The 13,132-nt window shown below is 41.1% G+C and overlaps 1 protein-coding gene across 1 annotated transcript in view; it reads left to right on the forward strand.

The window, feature by feature from the left end:
• The first annotated feature begins 8,619 nt into the window (after window positions 1–8,619).
• KLC1 (kinesin light chain 1) overlaps window positions 8,620–13,132 on the forward strand; it is a 44,073-nt gene continuing 39,560 nt past the window's right edge. The window contains exon 1 of the mRNA XM_062495689.1: window positions 8,620–8,722. The gene's annotated coding sequence lies outside the window, so the exon portion shown is untranslated. The remainder of the gene's footprint in view (window positions 8,723–13,132) is intronic.

Here is a 13,132-nt window from a genome sequence, read left to right on the forward strand (position 1 = left end):
TTTAGATACACAGATTAAAAATCAAAAGTACTGGATATGGCATGTTTCAGCAATTCCCCAGAACTTTCCCAGGACACTGGAGTTAATTGGTGTGGCAGAGTGAACTGCATTCTGCAACTAAAACATCTCAAAGAGTACAGGTGTTTTAGGTGACAATGGTGGTGTAGAGAACCATGGCAGAATGGATTTTTTCCTCCAAATAAATTACTACAAGCTCTACTCAGTGAATTTTCCTATGTCCAGCTGGCCACCAAAGTCAAAGGGCAAGGAGTCCTGCTTTAAAATTATATTTATAATTGCCCTCTAAAGTAAAATTGTAACCTCAGAATATATGTAATGACCTACATACCAATGAGGTGACTGCCTTCTTAGCCAGTTGCTGCATAAATTGCCTAAATTACCTAAATTGGATCTACTCTTTTTGGCACAAGGAAAACCTTCAGAACATGATGTGATGCAGCAGTGTCTGCCAAACTTGTCAAACTAATAGCATCCCCTTGCTGTTTTTTTTCTTTTTATACCTATACTGGTCAATAAAAAAAATATACCCAGATGTAGGAGGAATTACTTTCTTCAGAAATAGACACCTACAAGGCTACTTTCTAAGGCTTCATTTGACATCCCCTAAATATAGGGTGTACATTGAGTGTGGGTAGGCTAGGTTAGAGATGGGCCCCATGGGGGTCTTGAGCAGAACTATCACATGAAATACAGGTCCTTGAGGTTGTCCAAATCATACGAGGAGCAGGGAGTAGTATAGGACTGAGAAGGTACAGAGTTCATTTAAAACTCATTTGAGCTCTCTCAAACTCTTCTCATCTCAGCTATCAGTCTCAGTTCTAGAGCTTTTGGAGGCTTCCCATAGATTGAGTTCTTAAGAATATTTGCTCTCAGGTAAGTGGCAGAAAAGCCTGCAGAGCTAAGACCCACCATCCATCCTGCAGGAGTGAATTACACAATTATGTCACTGATGTTTTAAGTGTAAGCCTTGATACCAGTGATGTACATATCTTTCTTTCTTCTGTGTCATTGTGAAGATACAGAAGAAATGAAGAGTGTGTCCATGGACTGTCTTTGAACTCAATACTTTTAAGTGGACTTATCTGTGAACAAGTAAGAAAATTCCTTGTTAAAACAGATTTAAAAATATAAAATTCCAATAGAAAATATAGGAATTACAGCATCTGAAAGTTAAGCAAAGGTCCATAGTACATACTTGCTGTAGGAAGAAGGAGGCAGCAAGGAGAGAGGACTAATATCCAAACCCCTGGGAATAAGATCATCTGTCCTTATCCTGCATCTGCTCTGTTTCCCAGGAGACAGGATGAGGAACAAAATATCTAGCACAGGCAGCTCTGTTTGCTATTGATTTTTAGAGTGACTCTGCCCTTCTCAACCCCACGTCCTGTATACCATCCATCTAGCCACAGGCACATTCAGAGAAGCCATTTTCTGTACAGACATAATTGGTCATTGGCACAGAAACCACAGCAGAAGCATTTCCATTTCCCGTTCCCTTAGGGCAAACTGTATTACCATGAAGTCCCCAGTGCAGCTGGGGACTCAGTTCAGGGTACTGCCCCTGAAATACCCTCTTAACCAAGACAAATGCCAACAATGAAAAGTGGATGTAAGATGGCCTGCCATAAAAAATGGCCTCCCATAAAAAATGAGTAATTCCAATCAGCCTTGGATGCCAAGTGAATTTGGTGTAACTCCATATAGAGCATTAGCTAAGGAAGAGAGCAAAGCATTTAACAGAAGAAAGGGGTATAAAATTTTGGCAATTACTGTGCCATGTGCAGAAAAGGAATACATCAAGTGAAAGGCAGGTTGCTGATAAATCTGGCTTGGGAACAAGCATTTCGGATAGTGATCATGGCACAAACAATTGCAGCTCTTTAGGCTCAAGAAAGACAAAGCAAATAGGAGCAGAGAAGGGCAAATTGAATAATCAGGGAGATGTAGAATCTCTTCTAAAGAGATTAAAAGTTCATTTTGTTTAGCCAAGCAAATTGATGGTCACGAGGAGAGAAAGGTGTGCACAGTCTGCTACACATATAGGTGGAAGAAGAACCAGCTAAGAGTTATGCAGGGAAGAATCTTCTTTTTCTACAATAATTTATTAAACATATAAAAGTGTTACCTGTGAGAACTTCCTTAGAAATGCAAACACATAGAGAAATGGGGCAAATCACTAGCCAGGGGAAAGAGCCAGGGAAAAAAACCCACACAATTTGGCACAATATCTCTATGTATACATTACCCTTGAGAATGCACAGTGGAGGAATGATGTTCTTGGGCAGGAAGGGCAAGATGCCTGCTTGGTTTTCAAGGGACTTCGATAATTACATTTAGAAAAAGACCAGATTAGGTGGTTATCTGTAATGGCTTTTACACTTTGGAGATTTAGTTGTCTTTCTTTCATCAGTAGGTGCGAATTTCTACTTGGAAAAGGTCACATACAGGCATACACTGGCATTAACAATCACATCATTTCTTGTGATTAGCTTATGCATAAGCTTTAATAAAAGGCAACATCTGAAAAATCATATCTTCCTTCTTTAAATGCATGTAGGAACCTCAGTGAGAATAAAGAGAATAGATCTCCTATATCTGTGTGAGGAAGCACCAGTTTTCCTGGTGCTGAGGCAAGTTTATATTCCAGTCTGTGCCTCTGCCTGAAGTTGAATGGGAAAAAATAGTGCTTTTCCTATGTTTTCAAAGATTCACTAATCAAAATAAGAAAAATCTCATACTGTTTAATGAAATTATCACAGATTTACACTGGTGTGTAACTGAAATTACACCCCTCACAGGTTGGTTGTTTTGTTTTGTTTTTTTTTTAGGAAAAAGTATTTTTCACTATGAAACTCTGGAGGATTTAATGAGAACAAGTTATCTAAAAGTCTCCTTTGCCAAGGAGTCCCCTACAATGACTATTGAAATTTCCAAGGAAAGAGTCTCACCTAATCTAATTGCAAGTAATCTGGCATCCAAATCGGATGAATTAGCAGATCTCTAAAGGAATGCTGACAAACCATACAGGTAATAAAGAGCTGGTGTTCTAAGAAAGGGAAGGGGATAGTGGAAGCAGTAAGAAAGTAGGCACTTAGAAATCAGTACAGGTGATCCTTACCCCCCACCCCCGCTTTTACATACACGTTCCTGAGTTTGAACAAAGACACATGATTTTGTACTTAGAAGAGTCTGTTTGTTCTGTTTGTGGAATAAACTTTTTTCCTATCAATACTGGGCCTTATCTCAATATAAAGGTAAAAAAGAGAGCTGAGTCATAGTTGGGAAGTAAGGATATAGGAGGGTGAACAGGAAGTACTGTACTACAGACTGAATGTTATTATTCCAGTAGTGGCCAAGGCTGATATTCCATCAACAGACTGGTTTTTATTTCCTCTGCAGGATCTAATACACTTCTGCAATGGTTCAGTGGCTGAGGTAGGTGAATACAGAAATAAATGTAACTTCCTGTGACTCATAGGCAGCAATTAATAATCCTCATAATCTTGAATGAGCAACTGAAACCCCAGGAGAGAATAAACTCACTGAGAAGTGAAAGTAAGGAGGAAGGAAAGGAGGAGCATAAATGGAATGTTATCTTTGTTCATGCATAAGATCTGAAAGTCATGGAGAGTGAATATGAAGAAGAGAGTATTTCCAAGCTAGAAAGGCTCTGGTAGTCAATCATCAGCTGACTATGGAACATGGAAACAAGTGAGGAAGAAAGTTGCTTCATCTTTAAATGAAATGAGAGGTATGATAGAAGGCAGAACAAAAATTGCTAGTGGAGAATAGTGAGTATGCAGTGGTGTAAAAATTCCCTCGTACAGGTGGCAACCTATTCCTTGAATGCAAGGAGTAAAAATAAAAGTCTAATTATCATCATAAACTCTCCTCTGTGAATCCTTAGCCTGTTCAGAATTTTGATGTTTGAAATAGGGTCTTGGAGAATATTGACAGTGTCTGTAAACTCATACAGCACAGAGGATTAGAACTTGTCTAAGGGTGGAATCCCTAGCTCCTTGGTCACTTACTACTTTGAAGACAACAGTGGAAATTGGGATACATAAACACAGCTGTGTTGCTGAAATTGTCTAGTATTTTCCTCTATGTTCACATTAACATGCAAATTCTCTAGCTCTCCAGTGGTTATTTTGACTGTATTACCTGAAGTTTAGAAGTCTGTTTTTCACAACAGAACTGTTTTAAAGCTAATTGAATGTTCTGCTTAAACCTGTTATTCAGTATGTTATGTTCTTTAGCAGCCGCACAGTTCTATAATAACTGAGAGATGAAAAAATATCTTGTTAACAAAATGTCCAATGTAAGTATCCTGCCCTGTTTTAAAAAATAAAAAAGAAATTAACTGTTAAGACTTGAATTAACACTGCATGCTTTATTTCCTTGTTATTCCTCCGTGGAGAGAAAACAGCAGGCAAAAGCAAACTGGCTTTCATTTGTTACAGCTTCCTAGAAATCCTTGTGACTCTGAAAAAGGAGAATTCACTTGCATGTAAATAAAGCTTATTGACTTGGGAAGCAGGATCATGATCAGTGTTTATTTTACTTAGAATTAATGCCTTGTCTAACAGTGGGTTCCCAATGGTAAGTTCAGGCATTCGACAAATCAAGCAAAGCAAAACAGTCCTTTCACCCCAAAGTGTCTGAACACCCTGATAAAAAGGTAGCTCTGCATGCAGTAATTGCACATACGAACAAAAGAGTTGGGCTAAAATTGTGCTTGGGGGTGTGTACTTGATACTTCTGAGTCTTGAGCACTGGTTTTTATGTTTCCTCTTTTCCATAAAGAACGTTCTTGTAAGAAATACAAACTAAAAACATATGCAACTGTCAAGTGGTTGTGATAAAAAGACAGACAGGTTGCTGAATCTGGCCTTTCAATATTTATTATTACCAGGGTGCTTTTAAACAGCTCTTCAGCAGCAGTTGATATTATTACAATGTAGTACTTTATTGTGGTCCATATTTCTAAATTGATGTAATAGATTTTATAGACTATAAGATTAGATTAAAAAAAATAAAATTCCCTTTTGGTGGGAAGATCCTCTAAGACAGAACGATATATTTTTTTAGTACAATGGTGTGCTCGTGGTATTTGGCCAGTGTCAACCCATCACAAATGGTAAAATAAAATGACCCACACTTCTTAAAAGAAGTGATCCTGAATTTCTTTAGAGGCTTGCCCCATCTGTGGATGACCTCAGTTTGTCAGTTAAACTGACCTCAGTTTGCTGTGTGTATTTCTCACATTGTTGCACTTAAAAAACCAAAGAGCTTTGTGCTGCATTAGTTGAACTGTTTGCTTTTTGCTCTCCCATTGTGAATGACAAACCCTTTCTCTTCCGGGAGAAGAGGGAAATTGATATATTGAGACTAAAGAATCCAGCACTGTAAATAATGTGTTCTGGGGCTTTGTTTTGGTATGCACTCAGAAGTCTGCAGAAAATGTGTTGTCACATGGTGATCTTGCTGGTGATAGGCAAAGAATCATAGGAGTCACCATCCCTGAAGGTGTTTAAGCAAAGACTGGGCATGGCACTTAGTGCCATGGTCTAGTTGATGTGGTGGTGTCCAGTCATAGGATGGACTTGATGATCTCAGAGGTCTTTCCCAACCTAACTGATGCTGTGATTCTGTAATATACAAGAGACTCGACAATGTCTTGATAATCTAATAAAAAAATTGGGGCATGCAGCATAACCAGTTCCATAAGAGAAAATGGAAATGTGGGCAGTGAATAGTTTTTACTGTTAGATGAACAGGAGAATTCTCATGTAGATGAGACAGGAAAAACAAGATCCAAATGAAGAGGATCTCTTTGGATATTTCAGGTCACACAGTAGCTTGAGGAAAAATCATCTTCACCAAGACCCTCCTGCGTCTATCTTCTGTTGCGTGCCACAAACAGAGAGGAGTAAGACTGCAGTATAGCTCCATAGAGCTAATCAACCTTCCTGCAGGAGGGAGCTTATAGTGTGTGCTGTTTATGTGGGAAATTGCCAGGATGCATATACTTGATTAGCTGGCATATTATGAATCAGGGTCATAGCTGGAGTAGTTGCTTTGTTCAGAGATGCTCACATCCCTGGGGTAAACGGCTAATTGCAGGAAATCTTTTAAAGCAAATGTGCGATAGGAAGAAAGCAATGAATATTGTTTATTCAAAAGGCAGGAGTGGTTCCTTTGAATCAGTTCTCTTGCATAATTACATAATTAGGGCATGTTCTATTTTTAATTAAATCTCTTGCATATTCATGAGAATACTCTGAACCTGTGAACCAATTGGCATAACTCTTTAAAATGTAGCTTATATAAAGCAATGCCCTTCAATCTTTTTCCCCTTTTATATTACTGTGCAAATACATATTTCACATTGTTATAGTTAGGTTGCATTGCCTGTCAAAACTAAAATGCAGTTATTTAAACCTTTAACAAAAAATTCCCAGAGAAAAGTTTTAAATGGAGATGAGGAACACAAGAAACTGCTGCTTGGAAATACTTGTATCAAAATTGGGTTTTGCTGGACAGCTTGATCTGTGTAAAATACCAATCAGAGAGTGGAATTCAGTAAGTATACCTTATTTCCCTCAGCTTTTCAAATCCACCAGTGATTTTCTGTATTTGCAGTCTGCAGACTATGCATGTTCCCCTAACTTTGCTTTGTTTTTTGTGGGCTTCTGTGACTTCCTGTTCTTCGGCCTGTTTGACAACAGCATTAGTATTGATTCCTCTTCCGACTTCCTGCTTATTCTTAGGAGTCTTGCTTTCTCACCTGACTCGTGTTCTCACATCTGCTATTCTGCAGACTTGCTCAGCATTATATGCAAAGGCAAACATATGTAAGCTCTTCTTTCCTTGAATATTTTAAATATTACCACTTTGGTGAGGCTGCATATTTTGATTTACTACTACACCTCTATGATTTTCATTAGGTTATGGTTCATACCTTGTGTGTACTGCAGGGATATTAGATGGTCATTGCAGGTCCCCTCCAACTGATAGATGCTCTTCTATTCTATGTGGAGCTCAGGTGATAATGCATCACAATATTACTGTTTCATAAACTTAGGTTGTCACTAATCCCTGGTGATTTACAATGTGCATTTTACTGCTTTGGTATATTTAATTATTTTTTCTTTCTTTTTTCCTTTTTCTATCTTAGACTTCAGTTCCTTCCATCTTTCCTTTCTGGGCTTAACTTCTACCTAGTGGAACATAACATGAAAAAAATACTGTAGCCTTTCCTTCCTCTCTAGCGAGAGTGGGAATGAAATTGGAAGCTGCAAAGAAACAGTTCTTGTGACAAGTTCTCACAAAAGTTTTCACAAAGTTCTCACTGAGTTCTCACAAAAGTCTTACTTTTCATGTGCAAACCTGTGTAAGAGCTGGGATCTTTCACTTACTTCCACACAGAACAAAGAAAAGGGTGTTGAAATATATTAGCAACACACACTGAGCTCTATGTGGGGGCCCAACCTTCAACACAGAACTCATCCTTCAGCCCAATTTCTCTGTGAGACTTGCTCCATGAGCCGCTGCACACCACAGAGATTTTCAAGCACATTTCATAGAGTCACGGTTGGAAGAGACCTTCCAGATTATCCAGTCCAACTGAGCACCCAGCACTGCCCTCTGTAACCCCATAACCACTAAACCACATCGCCCAGTGCCACATCCAGACATCTCTTGAACACCACCAGGGGTGGTGGCTCCACCACCTCCCTGGTCAACCTATTCCCGAGTGATGAGGTTCCTCCTGAGCCTCCTCTTCTTGAAGCTAAACCAGCTCAGGTTCCTCAGCCATTCCTCATAAGACACTTTTTCTAGACCTTTCACGAGCCTTGCTGCCCTTTGCTGGACATACTCCAGCAACTCAATGTCCTTATTAAAGGGAATGGAAGATTGTCGCAGAGGCATTCAATGAGATGGAGGCATCGGTTTCACGAGTCCTACAGTCACCATAACCCTGAACTTCTTTCCACCACAGTAGGTCAAAGCAGCTCTAAGAGCATTAGCAGCGGTGCCCTGTCTGGAGCGAAACCACCCCAGTGTCACCGAGGGCGCCCCGAGGAAACGCCGGGATGCGCTCTCCACGGACATCCACTTGGCATGACGGACAAATCTTAGCGAGGTTTAGCGTGGCCCGCACTGGCAGCCCCGAGGATGCACCTGAACCCCCGACCTCCCTCAGAGCATCCAGCCCGGCGCTGTCCCGCTCCCGGGGAGGGATGACGCCATGAGGGGGGGCGCTGGGAGAGAAGGGCGCGCGGGAGCTTGTGGGAGAAGGGGGGCGCCGCCATGTCAGGCGGGGCGGGAGGGGAGGAGGGAGGGGAGCACGGGGCGGGACAGGGGCGGCGGCCGCAGCCGCAGCCGCAGCAGCAGCAGCCGGGGCGGTGGTGGCGGCTGCCGGCAGCTGTCAGCGCCCGCTCCGCCGGCGCCGACCGCCGCGGCCCTGCCAGCGCCTTGCGGGAAGCACTGGGTGCGCCGCGCTGCCGACTCGCTTCTTTCTCGCCTTCCCTCCCTCTCTCCGGTCCTCTCTCCCCTCGCAAAAAACCCTTTTCCTTCCTCCCTTTCGCCCGCCCATCGCTGACATCCTCCTCCGGCCGCCTCCCCGCCCCGGGCTGCGCGGCCCCCGCCGCCCCAGCGAGCGCTGCGCACATCGCCCGAGCTGCAGCACCGAGCGGTGAGCGGGGGGAGCCGCCCGGGCCCGGGCCGACGGGCAGGGACCCCGGGCGTGTGTATTTGGGTGTGGGTGCGTGGGGTGTTCAGTTCTTTTCCCTTTTTATCCGCCGCTGCGCAAACAACAAAAGGCTGCGCGGGCCGCCCGGTCCCCCCGCAGCGCCGCCGCTGACAGCCGGCGCCGTCCTTCCCAGTGCCCAGGGCGGGGCGGGTCTGTGGGGAGGCTGTTTCGGGGCGTTTGGTCAGTTCCGCTCGGCGCTCGGCTGCGGGCAGGGGTACGTGCCTGGGGATGGGGATGGGGATGGGGATGGGCTCGGCTTTGTCCCCGTTTCCTCTCGCGGCTCCCCTCGGTGCTGCGGCGGGCGCCGCCCTGGGAGGGAGCGGGCAGAGCGGGCTGAGGAGGCTTCGGCCTGCGGCTCCGGGCGTGCGGCGCTTTGTCTGCGCTGCCCCCGGCCTTGGGGCCGCGCCGCTGCCGGTTCCCAACTGGTGGAAGGCGAGGCGAGGACAGGTCTCCTTTGGGCTTTGTACACAGTGACCGGATTTATACATTGTAGGTCACCTACCGTGCTGTAGTCGGTGGCGATTCATTGAGTTGGGTCTTGCCCGGATTTCTGCACCTCTAAAATAAGGAAAGAATTGGTTAGAAACATGTCATTCTAGCAAAAACTCAAAATTAATGTAATTGATAACTGTCTTTAGAGCAGAGATTGGTTACAAAGATACTTTAAAATCGTACTCATTTTGCTTTGGTCTTTCTGATGTTTCTTAGTAACGAGATTTGTAGATCTGCATAGCAGTTGTATGTAACCAGGAGAAAACTTCTTGACACTTTATTGAATTCTGTGTTCTAGGCTTATTGAAGCACGTTTTAATGGCCAAGGTGGCATCACCTCGTGTAATGCTCTGGTGTGGCTTTTTGAAGGCAGCTAAGTCAATGATAGTGCTCTTTTTTTTTTTTTACTTTTTATTTTTTCCGTGGTAGTGATTTCAGTTAGTGGATATGATATAAAAGTGGTGTCAGTACTCAGAATACTGGTCATGAAGTCAGAATACAGACTCAGAAAACAAAACCGGCTAGGAAAAAGTGAAAGTCTGTTGTTACAGTATGCTTTGAACAACAGAATTGTGAGCCAGTGTCATTCATATAGTATGCTTTCATGTTTGCACATAAAAATACAAGAAACAAATAGTTAAAATTTATTTTTAGCTTTTTTTGTGTTTGGCAGAAGGTTTAACAACAATTACTCTGCAAAGTGATTGTCTCTTTCACTTCCACTTTTGCATTTGCTCATCACTTAAATAGGAAACTTATGCACAAAGGATATCCATTGGAAGCTAAAGGGGAACCTTCGAGATTTTAGACAGCTTAGCATCTTTATTAAAAAAACCACAAGAAACAACAAAACTGAAATCAACATCTTTTAGAATGTACAGTAGTTTTAAAACTCTTTTGGAAAATAGCTTTATTTTAATTGTGTATGAATTCCAAAGCTTCAGCAAAACATGGTAGAGGATGTTATAACCCTAGGATTACAGATACAATTGGAAGTTACACATTCAGCATTTACTGGCAGCAAAGAGAAAGCTGATCCATCTGGTGAGACTGAGCCCAAGATCTTATAAGTCACTTGTACAATTATTTTTGTGACCACATGGTTTAGGAGGACCTTTTCCATGAAATTAGAACAGCTATGGAGAACTCTGCCAATTCCATTTAGGTAGGCATTTTGCATAATGCCGAAGCTTGTGGGTAAATGCAGGGAATTTAAATTGCAGTTCCTGAAACTCACTCATCAATGCAGTATCACTTCTGCATCATGTTGCAGTTAAAGTTTGGCAACCTTCATGTTTCTGAAGGATGATGATGAAGCTGGACTGTTCCAATAATCAGAAATTCTAACAGAAATTGGAGCATAGATTCCCTTTACTTGCTACCATATATAACTAAAAAAGAGAATAAAGTTAACCCCCAAAGGTCCTGTGAAATAGCCTCATAAATTGTTTGTCAGATTCCTATGATACAGTTAGTAATGCCTTATTAATGGAAATAGATTCTTTTAAAGGGTCTGTGTTTGACAACAGAGGAATCACATACATAATTTCTAATTAAATATGCAGGAGTCCCAAACACAATCTGAATGCTTTTGACATAGAACAAAATACACTATACAGACGTTTAAGGCATAGAAGGACAATTACTGCTTCCTGTGTTTGTGGAGAGCTTGCCATGGTAATGTCAGAAACCTCTCATTCATGTGCTGCTCATACAGTACACATATCTCTCTGTATCCTTTTGTGTATGCATGCATACCTACATATGTCTCTTATTTAATCAGGAGTTCGGTGAAATACTGTAGCCTTATATTCAGTTCTGAGTCCATTTAGTGCAGCTTCTGTTTCTTTTGAAATGTGGGCTTGTACAGTTACTCTTTCATCTCTTCTTCTGTTTGACTTCTCTGGCAGACGTGCAATTGGATTTACTCTGGGATTAATAGTGTCTCTCCAGCTGCATAGCTAATTATTATTTTAAAACTCATTTCAGTGTACAAATACTTAAAAATAATGTATTTATAAGAGGAGTGAAAAATACAGAAATTTGGGTAAATTTATGAATAAGCAAAGTGTACTTTTGTATTCAGTGTTGAAGAGCAGAGTAGCAGGTAGTGATGGGGACAACCATGTTAGTTGTAGTTAAATTAACATCCTTTGTTAGTCAGTGTGCTTCCAGGGTGTTCAGTATGACACAACTGTTGTAAAAATGGACCAGTTCCATCATCATCGCAATAAAGTGGATAGCCACAGGCTTTCTCTTAATTCAGCCTTCATAATATTTAATGTTTCCAAAGCATTTCTAATTGTTTTACAAGAACACAGTATTTACCTTGACCAAAGTTTAGAAAAACATTTCAGTGTTAACTCTGGTTTTCCTTCAAGGAAAAGCATGACACGATATCTAAGACATATTTGTTGTATCCAAGTACCAGTCAGAGACCCCTTGTTCACTGTAAAATGAATCCTATTTGACTTGAAAATAGAACTGGTTGTAGTAGTTATCCTGAGTCAGAATCACCTTCAGGTGTTTTTGAGTAATAAAGGCTTCCGAGTATTTTATTAAGTGAAACATCTTACTGTCTGAAAGTAGGATGTAGAAGGAAGTGTGGTTCTTTTGAAAAGTTGCTAAATAAATGGCTGACCAGAAAAGGGTGCCCTTTTTCTGACTTGGATTTACTGAGACATTTGTTGTCGTCGTCTTCCGGGATTTAAATTGGACACTTCGTTCTGAGGATTAGAGCCAGAATTGCAGATGCTTTCAGTGATACAGGAATTACTTGCAGAGGGTTTAATGTGAGGTGTTTTGTAGTCATCAGGCATGAGATGACACTATACATGGGGGTTTTTGTGCTACACAATTAACATACTTAAGAGGCCAGACTGAAAGGGCTCGCATGAGGACTGAAGGTAGTAGGTATGCCTCTAGTACCAATAATATATTTGGGAATGTGAACAAAGGATGAACACTAAAGCACAGTTAACATTAGAGATGCTAATTTCTTTACATGTATAAAGCCAATCTCTGATAGCTGACTGCTCAGATTCAGTCAGCTAAGAAAACAGATGCAAGTAATAATATCTGTGTGTTGATTTAATCACTGTTTCTTTGAATCCAGTTTGTCTCCCAGGGGTGTTGCTATTTAACTGCAGAAAGAAACAGTCTTTACTCTGGAAGCTGTATTTTGACATTTGGCATGTATGTAGAATTAAAATTAATTTAGTTTGTCAAATAATACTGTTGGTTGTGTTTCTCACTCATAATGAGGAAACATGGGATCATGCCATTTTATATTTCCAGTATGCTCTCCCTCTGTTGTCTGCTTAAATGGACAGATTTTGTACATGGTTTCGCAATATCAAGTCTTCCTTACAAGTGAAAGCAGCAAAATATCTTTTGTCAGTAGATTTAAAAGTGAGCTGTTTAATATTTTGATTATTTTGTAAATACCCACCATAAACCCAATTCATCATGTTTAGATTTTCTTTCTGGGATTATGTCAGAAACCTAGCTGATTTTATTAAATTTTAAATGGACTAGAACAAAGGATGTCACCAATCTAGCAAGTAGTACTTCCTTCCTTACATAACTGTAGGGTTGGGGTGGTGGCTAATTATATTACGTTTACTATGTGATGTACCCCAGCAAACCATTTGAAAAGTTAACAGTGCACTTACTAATGTTCAGAAGTTCAAGAAATATGTCTGACATAAGCTAACTTTTTGATACTACTTAAAAAGTTTTATCTACTAGTCTTTTTAAAGGACAATACATATGTTTTTCAGGATAAGTTGCTATTTTCATTCTTACCTGTGTTTGTATGTAGTAGTTAAGTAGTTAATGTTAACAGAAAATTAAGATTAC

Source organism: Cinclus cinclus, chromosome 6, assembly GCF_963662255.1.
Source record: "Cinclus cinclus chromosome 6, bCinCin1.1, whole genome shotgun sequence".
Classification (NCBI taxonomy): domain Eukaryota; kingdom Metazoa; phylum Chordata; class Aves; order Passeriformes; family Cinclidae; genus Cinclus; species Cinclus cinclus.